The following is a 12307-nucleotide window of genomic DNA, read 5'->3' on the forward strand; positions in this document are numbered from 1 at the left end:
GGTTAAAAGAGCATGACTCAACTTTATGCAGTATAAAGACATAGATAGGTTAAGAGTGAAGTAACATAGCATGAAAAAACTATTAGAAACCTGGAGTGACTACATTGATATTAGACAAAATACATTTCAGGACAAAGAATATGACCAGAAATAAAGAGAGACACTTAAAAGATCAAATCACCAAGAAGGTATAATTAGACATAACAATCTTAAACCTTTATGCATCCAGTAACAGAACTTCAAAATATATGAGGCAAAAATGGACAGAATTAAATGGAAAATAGGGGTGCCTGGGTGGCTCAGTTGGTTAGGCGTCCGACTTCAGGTCATGATGTCACCGCTCATGAGTTTGAGCCCCGCACTGCGCTCTGTGCTGACAGCTCAGAGCCTGGAGCCTTCTTTAGATTCTGTGTCTCCCTCTCTCTCTGCCCCTCTCCCACTCACGCTCTGTCTCTTTCTCTCAAAAATAAATAAACGCTAAAAAAAATTAAAAGGAAAATAGATAAATCCACAATTTGACTTCAAAATTTTAATAGTCTTTTTTTTAGCAACTGTTAGAACAACTAAACAAAAATAATCAGTGATGATATAGAAGATTTAAATAATATTAATTGAATTAACACAACTGATATTTATAAGAAATTGCAACCAACTCCTGTAGAATACATATTATTTTCCAGAGAGCATAGAGCATTCACCAAGATAAAACATGTACTGAGTCATAAAGCAAGCCATAAATTTAAAAGTATCTTTTCTCACTACAGTGAAATTGAATTAGAAATCGATAGAAAAAACATTTCCAAGCATTTAGAAAGGAAGAAACATCTAAATGCCTCATGAAAGAAATCAAAATTAATATTTGAAATATTTTAAATTAAATTAGGATATAAGCACAATATATTAAAATTTGTGGGTACCACAAAAATAGTGCTTATTGGAAAATTTATAGCTTTAAATGCTTAGATTAGAAAATAGCAATGATTTATAATCAATGCTCTAAGCTTCTCCTTTGAGAAGCTAGAAAAAGAAGAGCAAATTAAATATAAAATAAGTAGAAGGAAGGAAATAATAAAGATAAGAGTAGAAATCAATGAAGCGGTAAACAACAAACAATAGGGAAAATCAATGAAACAAAACACTGATTCCTGGAAAAGATCAATAAAATTGATACACCACTAGCTAGACTGTTTAAAAGAAAAAAGAAAACACAAATTGCAAATGTCCATAATTAAATAGGGGACATGTCTCCCATCCTATTGACATTAAGAGAATAACAAATATTACAAATAATTTTTTATAATACTACAATTTAGATGACATGGAAAAATTACTATAAGATGTAAACTACCAACACCGGTATGAAAATAATTAGAAAATATGAATAGATCAGGGTGTCTGGGTGACTCAGTCAGTTAAGCCTCTGACTCTTGATTTTGGCTTAGGTCATGATCTTAGGGTTGTGAGATCAAGCCCAGGACCAGCTCTGTGCTGAACATGGAGCCTGCTTAAGATCCTGTCTCTCCCTCTCTCTCTGCCATTTCCCCACTTGCTCTCACTCTCTCTAAATAAATCTTAAAGAAAAAAAGAAAATCTGAATAGATCTATATATACCAAAGAGAATGAATCTGTATTTAATAACACCCCATGGCATGGAATCCACAGTGTAAGTTTTGGTCTGAGTCCAAAGATCTGAGAATCAGGAGCCCTGATATCCAATAGCAGGAAAAGACGGATGTCCCAGCTCAAGAAGAGAGAACAAATTCACTCTTTTTCCTTTTTGTTCTATTAAGGCCCTCAATGAATTGGATAATGCTTACCCACATTATTGAGTGTGATCTTTACATGGGCTATCAACTAAAATGCAAATTTGTCCCAGGAACTACCTCACAGACACCCCCAGAGTGTTTTACCAGCTATCTGGGTACCCTGTAGCCCAGTCGTGTTGATACATAAAATTAACCATCACACCCTATGAAAATATAAAAGCTACAACATATAAAGCCTCTAAAAGAAATCATAGGAGAAAACACTCATGACCTTAGAGTAGATACACATTTCTTAGATGGTTACGGAAAGCATTACCTATAGAAGAAAAAGCTGGTAAATTACACTTCATCAAAACTGAAAACTCTTCTCAAAAGGCATGTTTTTGAAAATTAATAGATAAACTACAGATGAGAAAATATTTGCAATCCTATAGCTATCAAAAGACATCTATGAAGAATTTCAACAGCTCAATTAATGGACAACAACAAAAACAAAGCCCAAAATGGGCAAAATGCATGAACCAACACTCCAAAAAAGAAATATGTACAAATGGCCTGTAAGCATGTGAACAAGTGTTCAACATAATTTTTTTTCAAGGAAGACTAAAATGAAAATATTGACAAATCAAATTTTGCCAAGGATAGGGAGTAAACAGAATTCTTAAACATTGCCCATAGAAGTTCACCACTCCTTGGCAGTTGCTTATAAAGTAAACATATACCTACATTGTAACTCAAGGATTTTCCTCTTAGGATTTTATTCAAGAGAAGTAAAATATACACACAAAAAGATTTTCATAGGATACTTATGACTTCTTCATTCATAATAGCTCATAATAAGAAATGACCCATATACCACCAACAGAATAACAGACAAATAAATTGTCATATATGCATACAGTGGAATATTATTCAACAGTGAAAAAGAACTGCTGATACAGGCAGAAACATGGATAAATTTCAAAGCCACAATATTGAGCAAAGAAACTGACACAAAAGAGTACATAGTATATGATTCTATTTATATGATTTTCTAGAACAGATTAATCTAATACAGAGTAAGAGAAATTAGAACAGTCTTTGCCTCTGAAGAGAGTAAGGATAGGAATTGATTGAGATATGGCAGGAGGGAACTTTCTGGGGTGATAGGTCTCCAACTTGTTAGGAATGTGGCATTTCTGCAGGTCTATGCATTTGTCAAATTTATCAAACTTTATACTCCATGTAAATTATATCTCAATAAAAAGTCCATTTTAATTTAAATAAATAGATATCACATTGTATTTTAGTATGTTTAAAAGTAAATATTGCCTTGCTTTTCGGTACATAATTTAAAAATCATATAGGTTAGCACCTACATGTTTTGTAGAAATACCAGGCACATATAAACTGTGCCTCTATGTTTTAACACAGCCAGGCTCATAGAATTGTAGTTGCAAAATGAATACTCATTGATTGATAAAGAATTTTTAAAAAATTGTATTTTGCATTATGGATAATTCTATTATATATGTGGATTAGTGAGAGAGGAGAGGTCAATAGCAGTTTTAAATAGCCTAACAATTGAGTCCTTTACACATTTGGAGAAATAAAAGTAGAGAAGGTAAGTGTAGGGTCATTTTATTAGGTGGCAAGCATAGTATTTTTGGAATAGGTGCATGTCTTACTCATGGTGGGGTTTTTCTGTGTCTAATATTGCCTGGCACATTGAAGTTTAGTGTATATTTGGGGAATTGAAATAACCAGCTTTCTATTGCAAACACTGTTTAACAAGACCAAAATTTATACTGCAATTATTTTTGCCAAATTTCTGGTTTTGTGTTCCAGAGTAAGTTATTTAAAAAATAAACTGACTCCCCAAAAGCAGACCCAGTTTTGAAGCAGGGAGATTTAAACTACACAGTGATAAGAAATAATCTTTTGGTAATTTTTTGGTTTCTCAACTCAAGGAGTGTGCTTCTACCTAATTCTTGTACATCATAAAGGAGTTAAGGGCAATTGGCCTGATGCTTTCCCCTTTCTTAGTTATTGAGTATGGTATGTGAAAAGGAAGAGGAAAAGACCTAATGCACAGATACATAAGTTCATGTTGAGTATGATTGGAAATGACATTGGTTAGCATAGTTTGAAGTTATTTCCAATTCTTTCTCTCCTTTATTGGGAAGTGAGCTATAAATAAGACAATATGCTCAGTGGTAGGGTCATAAAAAATGAGCAAAAGAAATTTCCGTGCTCTAAGAGATCACAGAGCAGTGGGGCGGAAGAGGGAAACAAGATGAATAACTGAACAGATGATTATTCATAGTCAAGTCTATTATTTTTTATAAGTTAATTTCTGTGTTAATAACTATTACCATATGTAAGGCATCTCTCTGCAACTTCACAGGTATTATATCCTTAGGGCAAATATTACTCTTAGAACAGTGGAAATGAAGACTTGGAGAGCACGTGTCAGACTTGGGGGGATGGAATCAAGACTCGGACCGATTCTGCATGACTTCCTAGCTTATGATCCTTCAACCAGAATCCATTACCCAAGATGGACTTCAGCCAAGCTTCTCAGCCTACAGCACTAATGTGTAACTTCATAAACCATGCCCAAGGTAAAAACAACAACAATAACAACAACAACCACCAAAAAAAAAAAAAAAAAAACCCAAAACAGAAAACCTTCAAAGGAGCTTGTAGCTCATTTTCCCTTCCTTGGTAATTTTTTATTTTACACTTTCTTAAACTCCAATACATAAATAATCACCAGACACACAGAGGGAAAAAGTCAGGTTCATTTTGTGCTAGCCATATGTTTCCATTTAGAATTTCCGTGTGAGGAGACGATGGTGGTTTAGAACAGCACACATGTGGTGATTTTGCGCATAATGTCACATGCCGAGTTCGTGTTCCGCTGGCGAGCCTCAGCTGCTCATGAAGCAGTGCTTGCTGCTCAGTGGAGGCATGCAAAGGCTTTCTTTATCCCACCTCCAACTCCATGACAATTAGAGTAGGGGGTTGGCTTAGGCACTAAGAGTCTTGGGTGCTATTCAGTGTTACAAACATGCTGGCTCTCTACTCTGTTCAGAGGCTGGGCTGAGTGGTTCTGGGCCCTTGGCTGTCCTGTAGCTTGCTTTCTGGTGCAGGGAGACCCTCTGATGACTCTGGGCATAGCTATGGCTGAGAAGTCAGAGTGCAGTGCTATTAAGAAAGTGACCTACAATAACTCCGAGGAACAGAGTTTGCAAGGAGGTGGGGAGTTGACTTCCTGGTAGAAAAATGAAGAGGCTGAACTTACTGATTCTGCTATCCAGGTTTCATTTACCTAGGCAATATTGTTTATTCCTCAACACAACAATGTGATGGATATGTATTTGATATATATAATATAATAGTAATATGTATTATAATATTAATACATATTCTATAATATATAGAATATTCATAATATTATATAATGTTTATATATATATGTGTGTGTGTATATATATATATACATATATATATATATATATATATATAGTTTATGTATTTATTTTGTGAGAGAGAATTAGAACACAGCAGGGGAGGGGCAGAAACAGGGAGAGAGAGAATCCCAAGCAGGCTCTCCACTGTCAGCACAGCGTCCTATGCAGGGCTTGAACCCGTGAACCATGAGATCATGACCTGAGCTGAAATCAAGAGTCAGACACTTAACTGACTGAGCCACCCAGAAGCCCCATATATATTTTTAATTTAAAAAATAATGCAAGGGTAATTAACAGTTAAAATCCTGTTGGAACATATACATCTCACCTCACACTGTCAGCTTCCATCCCCAAGAGAAACCAGAGTAAGTGGTTTATTCTATAGTGTTTTCTGTTAATTTTCCAATTAAATGTGTGTACACTTCTTTGTGAATGCATCGTTTATTTTTATACAAATGGGAACACACTAAATACCCTGTACTGGACCTGATAGTTTTTACTTAACATATCCCAAGATAATTTCCATGACAGTAGGTACATAGGGCTTTACCTCTTTTTGTTTTTATTTTTTATTTTAAAGAGAGAGCCTGTGAGCAGTGGAGAGAGGTAGAAGGAGAGAGAGAGAGAATCTCAAGCACGCTCCACACTCAGCATGGAGGCTTACACGGGGCTTGATCCAACGATCCTGGGATCATGACCTGAGCCAAAATCCAGAGTTGGTCACTCACAGAGTTACCCAGGCTCCCCCTTTTAAAATACAATATAGCTTTCAGTATATACGTTGGAGTTTTGAGAGGATCCAATAAATAGCACTCCCCTTCCCCTGTTCCTGAGGTTCTGAACAATTTGAGAAGGAAACAAATAGAGGCCACAGATAAAATTTTACTGCAGATAGAACCTGGGATTTATGTGACTAGTCAAGCAGGCTCGTTCATACCGAGCTTATGTATGTGGAACCCATTTATGTAGCTGAGCTCAGTTCCCAAAATGAAAAGGATAAAGCCAAGCCATGATCTACCATGCAGATAAGTTATGCTTCCTTCCCCAGGGGGTAGAATGACTCAAAGGCAGGAGGGAGGCCACAGGGATGCTTAAAAATTCCTTTTCCACAGAAACCAGAAGTGGAACCAGTGCTGTTCTCTGACAGTATGGACAAAGCATCCTTAATTTAGCTAGTCCCCTGCTGATGGATGTTTATGTTACTTCTGTCCCTGCTACTGGGCATGCATGTTTGTATTCTCTTTTAACACAAATGGAAAGAGGCTCCAGGAGGTTACATGTTCAAAGTGAGACCTAGTGAGAGGCAGAGCCAGAGATGTGACTCACATCTGACTTAAAGTCCAGGACTCTTCATTTTCCGCAGCCTGTAATTGTTCACCCGATTCCTAACATCTGTATGGAAAATTAGTAATAGTCTATGAGTCAATTTTAGGTAAATCCTCTTACTACTTCCTTACAATTCTCATGTGGGGAGGTTGAGGCAGGAAATATTCTCTCCATTTTATAGCAAAGTAAATGAAGTTTCAGAAAGGTTATTACATCTTTACCTAGCATCACTAATTAATGGCAAGGTTTAAGACTCAACCTCTGTTTTTCTCCTTCTCCTCTATCTCAGAGAGCCCCAGGCAGTGACCCATGGAGTGCAGACCAAGAGGAGGGGGCAGAGTTAACAGATATATTGATGGGCAAATACAGGATTTGCTCCAGGAATGCCAAAGTATCCTCTTTCAATGATATGCAGATTATGTCCTTCCTAGGCATGCCTGTGTGTGATCTGTGCATAGCAGTGGCTGGGAAATGTTTAAAATAGATTCTTATGTTCCACTTAGACCTACTAAGAGAATGGAATCAGGAACCCACATTTTAACATGATACCTGGGGTATTCTGATGAAACATAGACTATGAATTATGGATCAGAGAAACCCTGCTTTGGGGAATTTTCTAAAATTTAAAACTTTTGGGGATGCAGTGAATGACTCATAATCAGAAGAATTGCTTCTTGAGCCTATGTGTTATTGTGGAAAGAACATGGGCTTTGGAACTAGCTAAGGCTAAATTGATTTTTCATTCCACCATTCCATTGGGTGGGTCTACTGGAGAAAGTTATGAGCCCACTGAATCTGAGCCAGCTTATGTACAGTACAATCTGTTATGAAGATTAAATGAGATGATATATGCAAAACCCTGCCCTTTAGATCTTCCATAAATGTTACTTGCTCTCCATTTCTTCTAACATTTTTTTCAACAACCCTTCTCCTCTCCTCCACCTGTGACTTCTCTGAAGCGCATCTTCTTGGTCTCATTTATCTTCCCATTGCTATAGCTTAAAATCCCTGCTACAGAAAACAGCACAGATGCCCAATAGTGCAAGGCTTGCATTAATCAGGCTGCTACACTGATGGGCCTTATTGCTTGTTCTAGAAGATCCATGGAATGAAATGAGTAAAGCACAATTACCATGTCCCTTCTCAGAGGACATGTGCGCTGACTCATTAACAAAATGTTAAATTGAAAAGTTTGTGTTGAAATGGGATTTTGCTTATATTCCCTAAATGTCTTGAAATGACCTGGGACTGTTATAGGCAAACTTTGGAAGTAGGCCTTTTCAGTTTTCTTCTGATGCCTCTGTTTTCTTTGTTTTCAGTCTACTCTGTAGCTATCGACCCCAACTGAGCAGCTCTCCAGGGGGAGACCTTTCCTCCTTCTTGCCTTGGCTTCAACATGGTACCTCCTGTGTCTCCTAACCTCAGAATGCTTCTCTAAGAATAGGATGAGATTAAAAATAGCCCCCAAAGGGTTTTCATACTAGTAACAGCTGGGTATGCTAATTACACTCGTCTTTTGAAATGAAGCTTTTCAAGTCCTAGAATAAAATGAAAAGGAAAAGTAGAAATTTTTCATATCTTAGTAGTCTTAGGATGATATCAGGGGAGAGACTGAGGTTCAACTACTACCTGAGGGATTACATAACTTGGTGATGGAGGAGATGTCTTACAACTGTAGTCACCACTTTAACAGGCAGAAAAGCAAGCAACATGAATATAAACAGACAAACATTCTTTGGGAAACAAAGAAACAGTGGAAAGAAATACTTAAAATCACAAGTACTAGATATATGGTCCTAGAACTTACTGATGTGAAATTATACTTTCAATTTTGCCCACCTCAATGTCTAATTGACCCAAACTTTTATCTTACCCAAAAAATTCATTCACCATGATCATTTTAAAAGAACAACAGAGAAAGTACATTTATAAAAATTACTTTTTTCTAATAACAAAAGTAATATATATTTGTAATTGAATATTTAGAAAATATTTTATTATTTTTTTTTAATTGAAAATTTTTTAAATGTTTATTTCTAAGATAAAGAGAGGCAGAGCACCACTGGGGGAGGGGCAGAGAAAGAGACACAGAATCCAAAGCAGGCTCCAGGCTCTGAGCCTGGAGCACAGACCTGGACGTGGGGCTCAAAACCACAGTGAGATCATGACCTGAGCTGTAGTCAGAGGCTTAACTGACTGAGCCACCCAGGTGGCCCTGGAAACCGTTTTTAAAAGAGAAAGTAAAAAGCAGAGTCCCCAGAGATAATCACTGTACACTTTGATGCATATATATTCACTCTTTTTTCCAATCATCAAGTCAAAGTTTGGGGAGTGAAAAGGGGAATTTTAATGTATATATTTTTATTTTGCTTAAAAATATGGAATATACAGGTGCTTTTCAAGATTTTATGCATATAGGAATCACCTGAGGACTTTGTTTAAATGTAGATTCTGCTTCAGCAAGTCTGGGCTGGGGTCTGAGAATCTACATGTCCTCATGCAGTGTACGTGGCACAATGTGAAAAGTAGCAGGTGTGTACAGCATTCTGTGCATTACTGATTTCCTACCAACATATTTTTAGTCACTACAAATATTCCATTTACAATGTGTGTAACTCAACAATGTTATACCAGTGGCTGTTCCGTTTATTCGTTTATTTTTATCATATTATAGAAGGTACTATGATGAGTTAAAAAAATTTTTTTTTACATTTATTTATTTTTGAGAAACAGGGAGACAAAGCGTGAGTGGGGGAGGGGCAGAGAGCGAAGGAGGCACAGAATCCGAAGCAGGCTCCAGGCTCTGAGCAAGCGGTCAGCACAGAGCCTGATGCGGGCCCGAACCCACCAACAGAGCCTGATGCGGGGCCCGAACCCATCAACTGTGAGATCATGACCTGAGCCCAAGTCCGACGCTCAACCGACTGAGCCACCCAGGCGCCCCTATGATGAACTTTTACACGGAGAAAACTTAACACACACTCACTAAGATTTCTTTGAAATAATTTCCTTGAAACAAGAATCATCAAAATTACTCCAAATTTTAAGGCATTTAATACATATTGCCACTACCTGATGGGGGGAAACGCAGTTTTGAAAAGTAATGTTAACTAACTAGATGTATTATGCTGACCTGATTTTTTTTGTTTGTCTCTGTATCTTTTCCCTAGGGAGAAGGCGTTCCTGTCTCCATGGTAACCTCACTGCCTTCTCTTGTATCTTTCTCCGTATTCTGCTACTGGTGTTTGCTGCCAAGGGTGTCTGCTCCTCACTGGCCAGTGTGTTAGCCTCAATGCTGAGCACTCAAGAAATGATACCGCAAGTGGTGAAATGAAAGGATAAGTCTTTCAATATATAAATACTTGCTACAGCATTAGAGTAGGGGCAGTATCAACTTCTTTTCTAATACATGAGATACTGTGTCCGCTAATTAAAACCTGAACATGAAAAATTGTTTGCTGCTTCTTAGAGAAAATCACTCACAACAGGCTTTGGTGTTAAAATATTTCGTTTTATAAAGCAGCCCATGTTTGTGCCTAGCTGGTTATGGTTTCAGAACGATGTGCACCAAAACCTGCGGGCTGGGGGCGCCTGGGTGGCTCAGTCGGTTGAGCGTCAGACGCTTGATCTCAGCTCACGTCATGATCCCAGGGCCATGAGACTGAGCCCTGTGTTGGGCTCCACACTAAGAGTAGAGCCTGCTTAAGATTCTCTCTCTCTCTCTCCCCTTCTGTCCCTCTCCCCCAATGGAGCTCTCTCTCACTCTTTAAAATTAAAAAAAAAAGAAAAACCCAAAAAGCAAAAAGCAAAATTCATTCTAAAAAAACCCCCAAAGCCTACCGGCTGTCATTATCATACTGGGCCCTTTATTAACAGCATAATGTAGTAACACTTATATAATAGTTTGTTATGATACTGCTAATGATATAATAATGCTAATATGTTTTACAAGTCCCATGTGGATTGTGTTCTTATAATTATTCATAATGGATTTTTGCACTGTTTTTTATATTTGAAAATATTATATTAAATATTATTATCTTGATCATCAAGGATTTTTGACTCCCTTAAATTTCTCACCTGAAGTGGGAGCCTCACTTGCCTCATCATGGTTCTGGACCTAGAAGTTAACTGTAAATTCTTAAGATTTTTGAGCAGGCAAGTGAAATTTATAACTTGAATTTTACACATTTTCAAGTGATATCACTTAACCAGGTAATATTTGCTTGACTTATCATTTGTGTATTCAATTACTTTTCTCCTTGGTGTTCATATCTAATCAGGTACCTATTTAAATTGCTGTACCTGTGGGTCTCTCAGGAATTGGTGCTTGCTTTCTGCAGGCAACAAACCGGAATATTTTTGAGACAGAACTATTCACACGAATACCTACTTTCTCAATTGAAAGTTATTCCTTTTGTTCAATTCCTGGCTCGAAATAGTTTTTTGACTCCTGTTGTGTGACAGGAACTGTGATAGGCAAGTGCTATGTAGGAAAAAATGAGTAAAACATGATATGTGCTTTCAAGTTGGTCCCCTTTGATAGTGGAGGCAGTCAATACACTAAGATATAATTAAATCCAGGTTTTAAATGGGAGCAGAGAGGAAAGACAGGGACACTTGTAACGCAGGGACGGTGTGTTGGTCATGCGTAAATTGTCTCTTCCAGGAGTGGGTTTTATGCATCTGTTATATTCACAACACCCTCCCTCTCTCCCTCACTACCTCTTCTACCTCCTCCTATCTTTCCCTCAGTCTGTAGCCATTATCCTGGGAGGACTTAGATGCTTTGGCCAATGCTCATTTAATCTAAGTTAAGATTTACAAAACAAAACCTGGAGTGTATTTGTATGAGCAGGAAGTAATTCTATATTGAAGCCCATATGGTGTCACGTGTAGATTGAGAATCACCATGTCTGCTGAATTATGTTATCACTGACTTCGAAGTTATCATTGTGAAGCAGCAGCTATTGCCAGGAATAGTAAATCATATCTCATGCTTTATAAGAACTGGTATTATGGATTTTCCAAAGAACGTGTTTTTAATAGAAGGCACAAGTCGTCGCCCATACCATATACAGGCAAAGTATGGATTTATTTGTATTATTTACTTTTGGCCATTTTAATTTGATTTCAAAATATTTATTGAACGCTCACGACATGAAAATGAATAAGCCCAATCCCTATCTTAAATAGCTTGAAATTTATTGGGGAAAAAGCCGTGTCCACAAGTATCTGAAGTCTGAAGCCAAGTGTCCCGTGTGTTAGCATGGATACGAGTCATTTGGAGGCAGTGAGGGGAAGGAACAATTAAGTTCAGACTGGTAATGGGGAAGAAAAGAGGACTTACCAGAGGAAGGGGCATTTGACCTAGTTTTTGACAACTGTGCAGGTTTGGTTTTGTTTTGTTTTGGGAAGTAAATAAGCAAAGACATTTGATACCAGGAAAGTCATAAAAATAAATGCCAGTTTGGGGAATTGGGAAGTAATTAGGTGTTGTTGTTGATCAGTGCTTCTTAATCCTGGCCGCACATTGGAATCACATGGGGAGCTTTAAAAATACTGGTGCCTGAGTTTCACCCCCACAGATCCTTCGGTATGGCTTATACATTGGGAGTTTTACAAGGTCCCCAAATTATTCTAATGTGCGGCCAAGGTTGAGAACCTCTGCTGTAGAGAGTACTATACTTCATATGGTACTATGAAGCAGGAAAAAAAAAAAAAAAGGAAATGAAACCTATTTTTCTTGGGCTGAATTAT

The 12307-nt window shown here is 37.4% G+C and overlaps 1 long non-coding RNA gene across 1 annotated transcript in view; it reads left to right on the top strand.

The window, feature by feature from the left end:
• Positions 1-4121: 4121 nt before the first annotated feature.
• The window catches only part of LOC147577310 (uncharacterized), a 139403-nt gene continuing 131217 nt past the window's right edge, over positions 4122-12307 (top strand). Inside the window, exon 1 of the long non-coding RNA XR_015255799.1 lies at positions 4122-4369. This is a non-coding gene — a long non-coding RNA (uncharacterized LOC147577310). The remainder of the gene's footprint in view (positions 4370-12307) is intronic.

This window comes from Puma concolor, chromosome C2 (genome assembly GCF_028749965.1).
Source record: "Puma concolor isolate L17-30 chromosome C2, mPumCon1.1.hap2, whole genome shotgun sequence".
In the NCBI taxonomy this organism is placed as follows: Eukaryota; Metazoa; Chordata; class Mammalia; order Carnivora; family Felidae; genus Puma; species Puma concolor.